The following is a 15,983-nucleotide window of genomic DNA, read 5'->3' on the forward strand; positions in this document are numbered from 1 at the left end:
CCTTTTATGCTCTAAATGGCGGGGGCTGGAAGACTTACAATTTCCCACAATCACTTGCAGGAAGAAGCTGAGGTAAATTCCACCAATGATAGGTTCTCCTATTTAGGGGAGGTTTAGTTTTGCAGGGGCCTTTGCACTTGCCTGAAAATTGCTAGCCTTGGTGTTGGTGCATCCTTCAGAAGTGGTTTCCTGGGGTATTTGAAACTTTCTGATGAGGATTTTGTAAGCACTTGATTTCCTGTAGGAAACCACTTCCTGCTTTAAATACCTACAGGGCTTTTTGTTTGATGCCTGATTTTAGAACCCCAGGTCTCCTTGAATTCACTTAACCCTTAGAAAAATTACATTTCAGGAGCAGGACAATCAGGCTTTAGAGTTGTATCCTCTCACCCCAGAGTAGTGAAAGATGAAGAATAAAATGACATTTACAAGGAATTTGTTGGGCAGGTAGACCAATGAGAGAGAGACAGACAGACACACAGACAGAGAGACAGAGACAGAGAGAGACAGAGTAAAAGGAATTATACGCAGGGGGGGTTGGGGAAAAAAAATTATACTCAATAAGAAATAATCAGAAACTTAAGAAACAAAACTACAAAAGAAATGCACAAGCCTAGAGATGAAGAAAACAAAAACTTTTGATACAATCAAGCTATTAAGAAAAATCAATAAAATTTAATAAATAACATATTAAAAAAAGAACAATAAAAATAAAATGGAAAATAAAAAAGAAGAAATGTGCCCCCAGAAACCGCAGGAGCACCTATGAAGAGAAAAAGAATATACAAACATAGAAAGTGACACACCCCCCCAAAGAAACAGGTGCAGACAGAAAAGACCAACATCCCAGACATTTTGAATATCACCTTAATAGACATCCACACAGTTTTACAAACACCAAAATGAATGGTGATTTCAACAGCTCTTTATCACAAATTATAATTATTAGACAATGAAGGGACTTTCCCAGACTATTTTAACTTCCCACTCAATGTGGAAATTCCTCACCTAACAGTTCTGAAAGGTTGCACCGGATTTTTCTTTAATATTTCTACTGACAGTTTGTTTCACCTCAGAACAATGTATTTCATGTCTCCAGTCCAGGTATCTCTCTCCTCTTCTCCCCTCCTCTCCTCTATCCTCCCCTCCTTCCCTTCCCCCTACTCCTTCTTTCTCTGTCTCCCTCCCCCTCCTCCTCTTTCTTCTCCTGTCCATCCTTCCCCCGCCCCCTTTGCTTCCTCCGTGTCTCTCTCTCCCTGTCTTTCTCTTTCCGCCTCCCTCTCTCCCCACCCTCCTCCAGTTCCTTATATGCTTCTCCAACTAGAGATTCCAAGTAGATGCCTTAAAGACCCATCTGGATGAACGTACTGCACTTGGTCAAGAGAGGTGAACAGAGGTAAACAGGTAAACATGATAGGTAAAGCTGAGGGAGAATTATGTCTAGGAACTTACATGAAAAGAAAACCTGATGTGGGAGAGGAGCGATAAAAATTAGTTTCACTTGATAATAAAGAAGAAATGTTTGGGGGCCATGAAGCTTTGGGTAGAAAAAGAAAATCTATAGAAATTCCTTCTCTGGGCATCTGTCTCTGTGAAACCATGTTCCATTCCAAGATGGGAGAGAAGCATGGTGCTGATATAAGAAAACAGCACAATGTGGACAGAACATTTCAGAATGTTCAGATGAGTTTGCTACATGATCATGTTAGATGGAGAGAGAAAAGTCTCAGCTATGGTCCTGGATCAAGTGACCGCTTAGTCTTATAAGGACCATGAGTTTTTCTTCCCCTGCAAGAATGACTATATATGTTGCTTTAGGAGAATAAGATAATGTAAGTCACTCGCCTAGGATTTCACCTGGAAATAGGAAATTCTCTTGAGGTTTAAGTTGAGTAAAAACAGTTGAGTGTAAGAAGCTATCAGTTCAACAAAAAATTCCTGGTAGCACAGAACTTTTCTGAGAGTCTCAAAATATTTATTATCCTTTTTTCCAGTATAAACACAGATAATGAGGGTCTCAGAAGACCTCCCCCATCTGAGATAAGATGTCACAGGACTCCTTGCAGGCTTAGCCACTCTCAAACTGATGGCCCAGGGGCACAGATCTCAGCCTCAGAATCCCTGGGCTCTCTTGCTACCCTCACGAATAGTGGGGTATCTTCTCTCATCTCATCTTCCTGCCCTCCAAGAACTGTCCTTGGTGACTCCAGGGGACAGCCTGAAACAAGAAGAAAAGTGTTGGATTCTACCTGTGACCCAGAAGAATGAGAACACTCATTTTAGAGAGCAGGAATAATGGAAGAGATGCAGACTGTAAAAATTTCTGTATGTCATCAGACACTCAGAACCATCCTGTCACGACAGGACTTTATGACTCTTGGCCCATAGTCTGGGGAAAACCTGTAACAAGAGATTACTATTTCTCAAGGTGAATATACAAGAAATGGGAAGGAGGAAATCACAGCTCCAAAACAGTCAGTCCTCAGTGACAGACCAACCTTTTCTTTGTGACTTGTCCTGACTTCTGAAATATCTATGCAGATAATCCCAAACTTTATAATGCTTGTTATATAAGGGAGTTGCTACATGAGCTATAAAAAAAAGTCAGTCTTCACCAGAAGGCTTACAACTTTTCACCTTACACAGAAAAAAGAAAACAACAGCTTTCTAATCTGCTAATTAAAAAATATTATGGCTGAAGCTCTCGTGCTTCTATCTCTAAGGTCCTATGAGTTTCTAAAGAAATCTGGATTAATGTGCTCCCCCATCTAACCCAAGAAACTCTATATCTGTAAGGAAGGTCAATCTAGTATATTAGGGGCAATGGCCCTCGTAATGTAAGAAATGTCACAGAATGTTCATATTCTGGCATTTCACCAGACACTCTATACTTTGGTTCACATGCAGAATTAGTGCAAAAATCGTTTGACCGTGCATGGAACTAATATTCAAGTTTGAGAAATATGGTCATAGAAACACCGCATCAGTGACTGAGAACAGGGGTGGAAGGGAGGTAACCACAGAAACCGAGATCTAGCCAGCCTCTGTGAGGACACAGAAATGCCTTGAAAAGGGCAAAGTTGACGTATGAGAGAGATAGGAACCCACTCAGATTTTCTACTCTCAGAAAGGACAGCTGTACTCTCCTTGGTCACTTAGAGAGGCCTAGGTGACAAACCTGTACCCCTCCACGAAGGAGATACCCACTTCACTCATTGCTGGAAAAGGAACAGTTTCAGACAAAGCCACTAATTTGACTTCTTTGAAATCATCACTTGGGGAATTGTGTTCTGACTTCGGACTCGAAGGCAGACAAGGGTCTCAAGGACAGTGGCAGAAGTGAAGTGCAACGTGAAATAGGGAAATGGAGACATTTATGCAGATGATTGTGAGTTACAGTGACTTCATGCGAAGTTTGGGGCAATTGACTTAAACTTTTCCAACTACAACAATAAAGTATATATTCTCATTTATATAATGGCAGTGTTGGGTTAGACGCTCTGGTTGCTTACAATTAAAACCATGTTCTACTTTATTTTACCTCAGAGAAACCCTGTAAAATAACCTTTTACAGACCAGGCATTTTAATTTTGTGAGAGGGAAACCTGGTCAGACTATCTGTAGGACATCTGACGTTCATATTGAAGGAGTGATAGGGTTGATTCAGAGAACTGAAGGAGTCCTCTCCCAGTGATGTCACAAGGGAGCCATAGAACAGCACGAAGAAGAAAGGAACTGCCCTTACCTGGAGAGGCAAGTCACCTGACATACAAAATCTGCAGGAATTAGGGCCAACAGGTGGTCAGAATGTTCCCTAGAAAAATGGACTTTCAGCCTCCCCAGGGTGTTTGTATGATGATCTATCCCATCACTTATCCCTATCACAATGACAACTTTTAACAAGTGCCTGGAGAAGAGGCACTTTTTCACTGTCTAGCATGAAAAAAAAAAAAAAGGTAGCTTAATCACTGAGTCACTCGAGAGGGAGAACCTTGATAAGAAGAGGAACATCACAAGTATAGATAGGTGAGAAAGAGAAACCTTTCCACATACAGGAGTCCCTACATCATAAACCTATGTTTATTATGAAGGTAATGAGGAGTTAATGAGAGCTCAGAAGCAGACATCTGCTTGAAAAGTGTTCTCGCTAGAGAGAAGACTCAGAAGTCTTAGGCTAAACAGAACACGAGGGGGATGTCTCACTGAGCCCAGATTTGAGTTTGGGATTCTCGGATATCTAGCACGTGAACTGTGGGAGTAACTATAGAGCTGTCAGCTTATGGCCATATGAACCCAAAGGCAAAGGGCAAAGAATACACACCTGGTCTTCCCAGATGATCCATCTTTATGCCATTGTTTTCTTTATCCTTATGGACAGCATTATGCAGAGAATACCTGCATCGGAGAAACACTAAGACAAAGCACACTGGGTCAGAGGTCATCTGGAAACTCCATATATCCCCAGGTTCCACAGGGTTCCTTAGATCCTTAAGCCTGGGCATTATGTAGGCTCAGACAGGGCCCCTGATACTTCCTCATACTCCACAGGTACACCAGGAATGGACTTCTTAGCCCAGTCCTGACCCGTGTTACCCAAGTACTTCTATCACATATAAGATTATAATTCTAAGACCTTTAGCCCTGGGTCATTGAGACCTTGGGGATCAGAGAAGAGTAGACATTTTTCCTCGTGTTCCCCGCATTATAACATATTATATATATAACATATATCATATAATATGCGTATATAACATATATAACATATTATATATAATATAACATATGTTATATATTATATAAAATATAACATGTAGTAATAACACCTTCTCCTCGCTCCATACACACGTTCCCTCATTATGGTTGGCCTGTGTCCTACAGCCCACCATGGTACTTACATTTCTTTACATGTTGGTCTATCTCAAGTAAAAAGGAAGAAAACATGACAAAGAGAAAAAATACAAAGAGCATAGCAAACAAGGCATAGAGCCAAGGAACACCATTTGGGAATAAGCTGGCCCCTGGTACAACTTCTGCCATGGAGGTCTGAGGACGCGGAACTCTCGGCCCAGCTCTCACCTCCTAGGTGATGAGGCTGATGAAGTCACAGCTTCCGGCACAATAGGACTCATGAAGGTCTGGATGGGGATTGGCCAAGCCTCGTCCTGTAACTGCTAGATAGAAACAAGTAATCTCAGGGAGCTTCACTTCCACCACAGCTCCACTGAACGCAAAATATTAGACAATCAGATTAGCTTGGCCAAGGTCAAACAGCTTGTGAGCAGCTGGTGTGGCACTGAAAGCTGGCCTGCTGAGTCCCAGCTCCAGGCCCTTTCCGGTGCCCACAGTTCTGCCTGCCTTGCTGCCTGCCCGGGCCTGTGTTCCAGCCTGGCACGGATCTCAACTCCTCATTCTCTCCCTCACCCATGCCCAGCTCATTTGTCACCCAGCCCTTCTGTTGCTAGTTTGCATTTTTTCATTCTTTCAAGGAGAACTGCTTCTCTCTCTCCTGGGTCTGGGGTCAGGGCTCTCCTAGGGCTGGTAGTGAGAGGCTGGCAGGCCTGCTAGCTGGCCGCTCAGTGGTTACTTCCACTGCTGGGGCCCGTACTTGGATACCTCAGCACTGACCCCCCCGTGCTGCCTTCACCCTGTGCCTCCCTAGCCTCAAGGCCACCCCTAAGTAGAGGACTCACTTTCCTCTGCTTAGCTGGGCAGTAGGGGCTGCTGGGATGGCAACAGTAGACCTAAGAGTTAGAGGAGCCTGGGTCTCCCGTCTCTGCACTCCCAGGAGAGCCCGTCTCTTTCCCTAAAGCTTCCTGATTTAGGGCTCTCTGTGAAGGCCCAAAACGTACTGTGAGCTCCAGCCCCAGGGCCTCTGAGGGTCGATTTTACTACACATATTCAGAATGTCCCTCTCACTGCATCGGAACCATATCCATTCACAAAATGAAGAAACTATTTCCCTAGACTTCACAGCCCTAGAGCCAGTCTTACTCAGCAGAACAATGTCTAAATTGAAAAACCAAAAAAAGGACAGATTTTCCCTGCCACAGGGAACACTGTCTCACCACCACTCCCCCGTACACACAATGATCTCAATTCCTGGTCTGAACTCAACCTTCTCTAAGGTGACTGACCAGTGCAGACCCACTGACAAGATGCTAATGTGGTTCCACAGTCTTTGCCAGCTCCCAAGACTTCTTATGTACCATGTCCGGAGCCTTCATGCCTCATCTCCATCTGCATGAGTGTGTGTTTCCTCTCAAGGTCCACAAACCCCCTATTTCTCAACCAGAACAGCCAAGAGAAATCTCTGATACCAGGACACTGCCTAAGAACAAAAAATGTGCCCAGTGCACGATTGGATAAGAAATATGAGGTCTAAATACTGCTTCTCGTCCAACTGAGGAAATAAAATCCCAGGTGGAAAAGGCAAGGGTCATTATGGACTGGACCATCGGGAAATACTTTATGGAACATTAGAGAAGAAAAATAACCTTGAAGCAAATGCAACTGAAAGGAAATTATCTGTTGAGAATCAGAATGACTTCCTGATTCTAAGGGATGTAAACAGGAAGTGAAGATGCCTTTGTGCCTTTATTGGCTTTATTTTTGGCTGAGTCTCAGATATTAAAATTCTCTAAGTTTTTTTTTTAACTTATCAAGGTAAGAACTAATGTTTAAAAGCTGAAACAAAGAAAAAGTGTCCAGACTATTTTACTCTTATCTTTGCTAATAACTACACTGTAATAAAATCTACATGATTGTGTTGTTTTGTTTTGTGTTGACATCTTCACACAGAAAGGTTCACGTTTTTGGGTTAAAACAACACTCACTGGCTCCAGCACATCTTTCTCCTCCTAATAAAGCTCTTTCCTCCTTATGCAGAACTCTGTTCAATTTTCTATTCTTTTTCATATAAAGTCTGTTTATAACCCCTTGTGTAGGAAAAAAATCAGGAAAAATGCAATTTAAATAATCCTAAGTGAGGAGGATTTAAAAAAGCAATATAGCATTTGCCTTTATTCTTTTAACAAACCGGGGATTTTAAATCTGGAGTTTCATTTAATGATTCAAAATATAAATATAAGTAATTAAGGAGAACAAAGAACAAATAAGAACAAAGAACAAATACAGGAACAAAGAAGTTAAAGTAGTATAGGAAATGGTATAGGACATATATGCACTACCAAATGTAAAATCAATAGCTAGTGGGATGCAGCCACAGAGCACACGGAGATCAGCTCGGTGCTTTGTGACCACCTAGAAGGATGGGATAGGGAGGGTGGGAGGGAGGGAGACACAAGAGGGAAGAGATATAGGGATATATGTATATGTATAACTGATTCACTTTGTTATAAAGCAGAAACTAACACACCATTGTAAAGCAATTATACTCCAATAAAGATGTTAAAAAATAATAAAAGATATTGGGCTTCCCTGGTGGTGCAGTGGTTGAGAGTCCACCTGCCGATGCAGGGGACACGGGTTCGTGCCCCTGTCCAGGAGGATCCCACATGCCGCGGAGCGGCTGGGCCTGTGAGCCATGGCCGCTGAGCCTGCACGTCCAGAGCCTGTGCTCCGCAACAGGAGAGGCCACAACAGTGAGAGGCCCGCGTACCACAAAAAAATAATAATAATAATAATTAAGAAATAAAAAGGTTTTAAAAAAATAGAATCTCTTTATATTTTATTTTCTTTAGAATTTTTTTCCAGATTTGTTGAGATATAATTAACATATAGCATTGTGTAAATGTAAGGTATACAACATAATGCTTTGATACATGTACATATTTTGAAATGATTACAATAAGTTTAGTAAAGGCTTCCACCACCTCACATAGTTACCTTTTCTTTCTTCTTGTGTTGAGAACATTTAAGATCTAGTGTGTAAGGGCAACTTTCAAGTACATAATATAGTATTGTTAACTATAGACACCATGTTGACATTAAATTCCCAGAACTTATTCATCTTATAGCTGGGGGTTTGTACCCTTTCACCACCATTTCTCCATTCTTCCACTCCCCCAGCCCCTGGGAACCATCATTAACTCTATTTTTAAGAGTTTAACTTTTTTTAGATTCCACAAATAAGTGATATCATAAAGTAGTTGTCTTTCTCTGTCTGGCTTATTTCAATTACCATAATGCCCTCAAGGTCCTTTCATGTTGTCACAAATGGCAGGATTTCCACCTTTTTTATGCCTGAATTATATTCCATTATATACATGTACATTCCATTCTCTTATCCATTCACCTGTTGATGAACACTTTAATTGTAGTTTCCATATCTTGGTCATTGTGAATAATGCTGCAATGAACATAGGAGTGAAGACATCTCTTTGAGATACTGATTTCATTTCCTTTGGATATACACCCAGAAGCTGGATTGCTGAATCATATGGTGGTTCTATTTTTAATTTTTTGAGGAACCTCCATACTCTTTCCATAATGGCTGCATCAATGTGCATTCCGACCAACAGTGCACAAGGGCTCCCTTTTCTTCTCAGCCTCACTAAAACTTGTTGTCTCTTGTCTTTTTGATGATAGCCACTCTAACAGGTGTGAGGTGATGTCTCATTGTGGTTTTGATCTGAATCTCCCTGATGATTAGTGATAGTATCTTTTCATGTATTGGGTTGGCCAAAAAGTTCATTTGGGTTTTTGTAACGTCTTATGGAAAAACCCAGACGAACATTTTGCCAACCTAACACCTCTTGGCCAGTTGTATGTCTTCTTTGGAAAAATGACAATTCAACTCCTTTGCCCATTTTTTAATTGGATTTTTTTTTGGCTATTAAATTGTACGAGTTTTTAGTATAATTTAGATTCTAACCCCTTATCAGATAGATGATTTGCAAATATTTTCTCCCACTCCATAGGTTGCCTTTTCAAGACCAGAGTCTATGAACATTTTCACTATGTTTTCCTCAAGGATTTTTACAGTTTCAGGTCTTATATGTAAGCCTTTAATCCATTTGTAGTTAATTTTAGTATAAGGATATAATATAGGGGTCCTGTTTTATTCATTTGCTTGTGAATATCAAGTTTTACCAACAGCATTTATCGAAGAGACAATTGCTTCCTAATTGAGTGTTCATGGCACCCTTGTCAAAAATTAGTTGGACACTTGTAAGAGAACAATTTCCAATAGAATGAACATAAATGACCCAACAATAGCATGCCAGTGGCTGTAGAAATTGGTAAGCCACTTAAAAAAAAATCATTTGTTGAAACCTACAAAATATACACATATTATACCCTATAACCCAGAATATTCCAAAGAGTATACTCCTAAGAAAAACTTTCATCAATTTTGGGTAATAGTGGCTGATATGAATATCTTTTTATATGTATATCGGTAGATAAACTCATTTTTTCTTTCCTATTATATAGCTCTGACACCAGTTCTACTTATAACAGCAAAAAACTAGAAATAATTCAATGTCCAAAATGCAAATAAGTAGCGATAGAGACTTGCATTAGAATACTAGATAGCAATTTTTTAAAAAACTGCTACATGTAGTAACTTATTTGAATTTCACAGACATACTATTTTGTAAAAGAAGCCAGGCCAAAAGAAATTCTCACTGTTCAAACTGCTCAACCACAGGAAGAGCTAATCTATGTTGATAAAAGGTCGGTACATATAGTGGTAGGCAGGGAAAGCAGGCATGAGAGTGCCTTCTCTGGCGTAGAAAATATTCTTTATCTAGCAAATACATATATGGGTATATAGTTATGTATCCGTTCTTTAGTTGTACACTTAACATTTGTGAAATTTACTCTATGCAAGTTTATAACTCCATTAAAAAGTAAAATTAATATTGTACTAGGCTTTTTAAATGAGCTGGGGATTTTTTCCCTCTATTTTCTGCTGCTTCTCTTTTTTAAATTTAGGGGGGAGTTGAGGAAGATGGCGGAAGAGTAAGACACGGAGATCACCTTCTTCCCCACAGATACATCAGAAATACATCTACACGTGGAACTGCTCCTATAGAACACCTACTGAACGCTGGCAGAAGACCTCAGCCCTCCCAAAAGGCAAGAAACTCCCCCATGTACCTGGGTAGGGCAAAAGAAAAAAGGAAAAACAGAGACAAAAGGATAGGGACGGTACCTGCACCTCTGGGAGGGAGCTGTGAAGGAGGAAAAGTTTCCACACACTAGGAAGCCCCTTCGCGGGCGGAGACTGCGGGTGGCGGAGGGAGGAACCTTCGGAGCCGCGGAGGAGAGCACAGCAACAGGGGTGCGGAGGGCAAAGCGGGGAGATTCCCGCACAGAGAATCAGGGCCGACAGGCACTCACCTGCCCGAGAGGCTTGTCTGCTCCCCCGCCGGGGCGGGCGGGGCTGGGAGCTGAGGCTCGGGCTTCGGTCGGAGCGCAGGGAGAGGACTGGGGTTGGCTGCATGAACACAGCCTGCAGGGGGTTAGTGCGCCACGGCTGGCCGGGAGGGAGTCCGGGGAAAAGTCTGGACCTGCCCAAGAGGCAAGAGACTTTGTCTTGCCTCTTTGTTTCCTGGTGCACGAGGAGAGGGGATTCAGGGCGCCGCTTAAAGGAGCTCCAGAGACGGGCGCGAGCCGCGGCTACAAGCGCGGACCCCAGAGACAGGCATGAGAGGCTAAGGCTGCTGCCGCCGCCACCAAGAAGCCTGTGTGCGAGCACAGGTCACTCTCCACACCCCCCTTCCGGGGACCCTGTGCAGCCCGCCACTGCCAGGGTCCCGGGATCCAGGGACAACTTACCCGGATGAACGCGGCGCGCCTCAGGCTGGTGCAACGTCACGCCTGCGCAACGTCACGCCGGCCTCTGCCGCCGCAGGCTCGCCCCGCCCTCCATGCCCCTCCCTCCCCGCCGGCCTCAGTGAGCCAGAGCCCCCGAATCAGCCGCTCCTTTAACCCCGTCTTGTCTGAGCAAAGAACAGACACTCTCCGGCGACCCACACGCAGAGGCGGGTCCAGATCCAAAGCTAACCCCGGGAGCTGTGCTAACAAAGAAAAGAAAGGGAAATCTCTCCCAGCAGCCTCAGGAGCAGAGGATTAAATCTCCACAATCAACTTGATGTACCTGCATCTGTGGAATACCTGAATGAATAGACAAGGAATCATCCCAAATTGAGGAGGTGGGCTTTGAGAGCAAGATATATTATTTTTTCCCCTTTTCCTCTTTTTGTGAGTATGTGTATGCTTCTGTGTGAGATTTTCTCTGTATAGTTTTGCTTTCGCCATTTGTCCTAGGGTTCTGTCTGTCCGTTTTTGTTTGTTTGTTGTTGTTTTTTACTTTTTAAAAAAACTTTTTTCTTAATAATTATTTTTTATAATAACTTTATTCTACTTTATCTTACTTTATTTTATTTTATACTCTTTCTTTCTTTCTTTCTACTTTCTCCCTTTTATTCTGAGCGGTGTGGATGAAAGGCTCTTGGTGCTGCAGCCAGGCGTCAGTGCTGTGCCTCTGACGTGGGAGAGCCAACTTCAGGACATTGGTCCACCAGAGATCTCCCAGCTCCACCGTAATACCAAACGGCGAAAATTTCCCAGAGATCTCCATCTCAACACCAACACCCAGCTTCACTCACCGACCAGCAAGCTACAGTGCTGGACACCCTATGCCAAACAACTAGCAAGACAGGAACACAACCCCACCCATTAGCAGAGAGGCTCCCTAAAATCATAATAAGGCCACAGACACCCCAAAACACACCACCAGACTTGGACCTGCCCACTAGAGAGACAAGATCCAGCCTCAACCACCAGAACACAGGCATTAGTCCCCTCCACCAGGAAGCCTACACAACTCACTGAACCAACTTTAGCCACTGGGGACAGACACCAAAAACAATGGTAACTATGAACCTGCAGCCTGCGAAAAAGAGACCCCAAACACAGTAAGATAAGCAAAATGAGAAGACAGAAAAACACACAGCAGATGAAGGAGCAAGGTAAAAACCCACCAGACCTAACAAATGAAGAGGAAAAGGAATTCAGAATAATGATAGTAAAGATGATCCAAAATCTTGGAAGTAGAATAGAGAAAATGCAAGAAACATTTGACAAGGACCTAGAAGAACTAAAGAGGAAACAAGCAACGATGAACAACACAATAAATGAAATTAAAAATTCTCTAGAAGGGATCAATAGCAGAATAACTGAGGCAGAAGAACGGATAAGTGACCTGGAAGATAAAATAGTGGAAATAACTACTGCAGAGCAGAATAAAGAAAAAAGAATGAAAAGAACTGAGGACAGTCTCAGAGACCACTGGGACAACATTAAATGCACCAACATTCGAATTATAGGGGTCCCAGAAGAAGAAGAGAGAAAAAAAGGGACTGAGAAAATATTTGAAGAGATTATAGTTGAAAACTTCCCTAATATGGGAAAGTAAATAGTTAATCAAGTCCAGGAAGCACAGAGTCCCATACAGGATAAATCTTTATGTATTTTGGATGTTAACCCTTATCAGAAAGATAGTTTGTAAATATTTTCTCCAATTCCATAGGCTGACTTTTCATATTGTTGATGGTTTCCTTTACTGTGCAGAGGCTTTTTAGTTTTATGTAGCCCTACCTGCTTATTTTTGCTCTTGTTGCCTTTGCTTTTGGCATCAAATCCAAAAAATCATCACGAAGACTGATGTCAAGGCCTTTTTTTTTTTCTATTTTTTCTTCTAGGATTTTTATGGCTTCAGAACTTATGATCAAGTCTTTTATCTATTTTGAGTTAATTTTTGTGAATAGTGTAAGATAGTAGTCCAGTTTCATTCTTTTGCATGTAACTGTCCAGTTTTCTCAACACCATTAATTGAAAAGACTGTCCTTTCCCCATTGTATATTCTTGGCTCCTTTGTCAAAAACTAATTGACCATACAAATTTAGGTTTATTTCTGGGTTGTCTATTCTGTTCCATTGATCTCTGTGTCCATTTTTATATTAATACCATACTGTTTTTATTAATATGGCTCTGTAATATAGTTTGAAATCAGGAAGCATGACACCTCCAGCTTTGTTATTCTTCCTCAAGATTGCTTTGGTTATTCAGGGTCTTTTGTGGTTCCGTGCAAATTTTAGGATTGTTTGTTCTGTATCTGTGAAAATTTCCATTGGAGTTTTCATAAGGATTGCAGTGAATCTGCAACTGCTTTGGGTAGTATTGACATGTTAATAATATTAGATCTTCCAATCCATGAGCACCAAATATCTTTCCATTTATTTGTGTCTTCTTCAATATCTTAGAGTTTTCAATGTACAGGTCTTTCATCTCCTTGGTTAAATTTATTCCTAGATATTTTATTCTTTTGGTGCAATTGTAAATAGATTTGTTTTCTTAATTTCTCCTTATGGCAGTTTGTTGTCAGTGTATAGAAATGCAACTGATTTTTGTATATAGATTTTACGTCCTGCAACTTTACTGAGTTTATTATTCTAACAATTTTTTGGTAAAGTCTTTAGGGTTTTATGTAGTGTCAGTTTTGCCTCTTCCTTTCACATTTGGATGCCCTTATTTTCTTTCCCATCGCAAACCATCCTCACACGTTTACTGGAGTTGAATCAAAAGAGAGAGACAGCTGGGGAGACAGGGGCAGGTAAGCCAAACAATGCCATTCTCCTGCATAAAAAACATTACTGGTTCATAATTAGCTATAGTAAAATTTCCAAAATTCAGTTATTTGCATTACTGCATAATGAACATCTCCACACCTGTATTCTAACTGTATAATCATTTAACCAATATTTTCTTTACATTTACTACCTTTTTAACTTATTTTGTTCAAAAATAAAACATACATTGCTACCAAAGATATCCATGAAAAAATGGAAAATTTTCTAAACAATCTGTACAGTTATTTTTTAAAACTGCCCATGCTCTACCTTAAATCAAAATTTGGGAAACAATAAGCTACATTAGGAAGCTCAAAGCCCTTAACTCAGTTTATGAAGCTCCATGTTTGGAATTTTAAATACTTTCTTTTTTCAGCCTCACTAACTATTTCCTTACAGTCTTTTTAGGAACAAGCAATATTGATCTGACCAGCATTCCCTAAACACATCAGATTCTTTTGCAATTTTGTGCTTTATACATGGTTCTTATCTCTGTAATGGCCCTCCTTACTCCCCAGTTCTTACCTTTTCTCCCTCACTTCTCTCAATGTTGAATAAGTTGTAGTATTTCCATTCACATCAATTATCAATTCAATAAGTTAAACTTGGTTGGTGTACTTATCAGATACTTAATGAGGTAGAATCCTACTAATATCTATCCTAATATCTATGTATTATTGACTTTGCACTGCTTAAAATAATTAAATTTAAAAATGAATAAATTTCTTATTTGAAAGAGTATATTTGCTTTTACTACATCTTTCAATAGGTGCATGTCTTGAATGAATGTTATCTGACCTTGCTATCACAATTACTTTTTCCAGAAATGGTAAAACTAGAGTTGATTCTGTCCTTGCGCACCACATATATCAAATACAAGAGAGAGACAGAAGCAACATTCTCTCCAGCTAACCAACACAAAGCTTTTGGAATCTCTAATGTCATTCAACCATCAAATGAGCATTAAGACAAATTCATTAATTGATGAGCCCAGTCTTTTTGCACATCAATTTTTTTTTTTTTTTTTTGTGGTACACGGGCCTCTCACTGTTGTGGCCTCTCCCGTTGCAGAGCACAGGCTCCGGACGCGCAGGCTCAGCGGCCACGGCTCACGGGCCCAGCCGCTCCGTGGCATGTGGGATCCTCCCGGACCGGGGCACGAACCCGTGTCCCCTGCATCGGCAGGCGGACTCTCAACCACTGCGCCACCAGGGAAGCCCTCGCACATCAATTTTTACCTTTTTGTGTATCCTGCCAGAAAAGTTTGCCTGGATCTCTCCAAGTGGTAATAATTCTCTGGACCAGATCTAAGTTTTATTCCCTTGGCAGTGGCCCTAATTACATTATATAGAAAAGTTACCCAGGTTAGAGAACACTCAGTTGCCAATGAAAGGCAATAAGATTAAATGAGAAGGAAGACCTATTTACTAAATGAGGATCAGACTCTCTGCAGCATAATAGCAGCATAAAGCAAAGAGAAACCGTTTGATTGTGATCCAGAAGATCCTTTTGCTCTGAAGAGAGTTTGAAAGAATAACTTTGCACCACCTTCTGTGTGAGGACTCTTTTCCTGTCACTATCTCCTCCAACCTAAGTCTAAACCAACCCATTGATCCCATAGTCATCTCTGTGCCACAGTCAGGTAGATCAGTCTAGGACAATGGGAAACATAGAGAAAACCACATCCATTTTCTCTATTTAGATATAAGGTAAAATAGATAATTTGCAAATCTAAATCAATATCCAAACTAAATCAAAGAAAATGAAGTGGAGATCTGTAGGATAAAATTCTTGCCCCTCTACCCTCTATCAGTCAAGAAAAGAACAATGCAGGAATAAACGTCTAGCAGTTTTCACAAGAGGCTATGAAAATTATGTGACAGAACCAGGGTAAAAAGAGTAGAAAGACTAAAGAAATGTACCTTGTTAAACTGAGTGTTGATTTGGGTTTCTTATTGACTACAAATGGGTTAATTATTTGTGGGTGCCCAAAAGTTAGGGTAAATAACTCATATCCATTGAGAAATGAGAAAGATTGTGTAAATAGGGTAGAAAGTCTACTCACCACTATGGAATCAGTATGTGGTTGAAGAAACAAGCAAAGAAGGAAGAAATGTTTATGTACATTTCTAGATATAAACAATAGGGAAGTTTAATTTTATGTTTTACTACCAAGTCATCTCCTCTATTAATAAAAGCAAAGTACTGGGCTTCCCTGGTGGCGCAGTGGTTGAGAGTCCGCCTGCCAATGCAGGGGACACGGGTTCGTGCCCCGGTCCGGGAAGATCCCACATGCCGCGGAGCGGCTGGGCCCGTGAGCCATGGCCGCTGAGCCTGCGCGTCCGGAGCCTGTGCTCTGCAACGGGAGAGGCCACAACAGTGAGA

General features: G+C 41.3%; 1 long non-coding RNA gene across 2 annotated transcripts; it reads right to left on the bottom strand.

Annotated features, from left to right (window-relative positions):
- Positions 1 to 1,755: 1,755 nt before the first annotated feature.
- Positions 1,756 to 10,800, bottom strand: LOC307194057. 2 transcript variants are annotated; one of them, XR_013830488.1, is made up of 5 exons: positions 10,744 to 10,800; positions 10,306 to 10,475; positions 5,077 to 5,171; positions 4,322 to 4,411; positions 1,756 to 2,218 (listed from the first exon to the last, which is right to left on the bottom strand). It is a non-coding gene; the product is annotated as an uncharacterized lncRNA (long non-coding RNA). The 2 variants fall into 2 exon arrangements; XR_013830489.1 differs by lacking the exon at positions 10,744 to 10,800 and having other exon boundaries at positions 10,306 to 10,711.
- Between the last annotated feature and the right edge of the window lie 5,183 nt (positions 10,801 to 15,983).

This window comes from Stenella coeruleoalba (assembly GCF_951394435.1).
Source record: "Stenella coeruleoalba genome assembly, chromosome: 11".
NCBI lineage: Eukaryota > Metazoa > Chordata > Mammalia > Artiodactyla > Delphinidae > Stenella > Stenella coeruleoalba.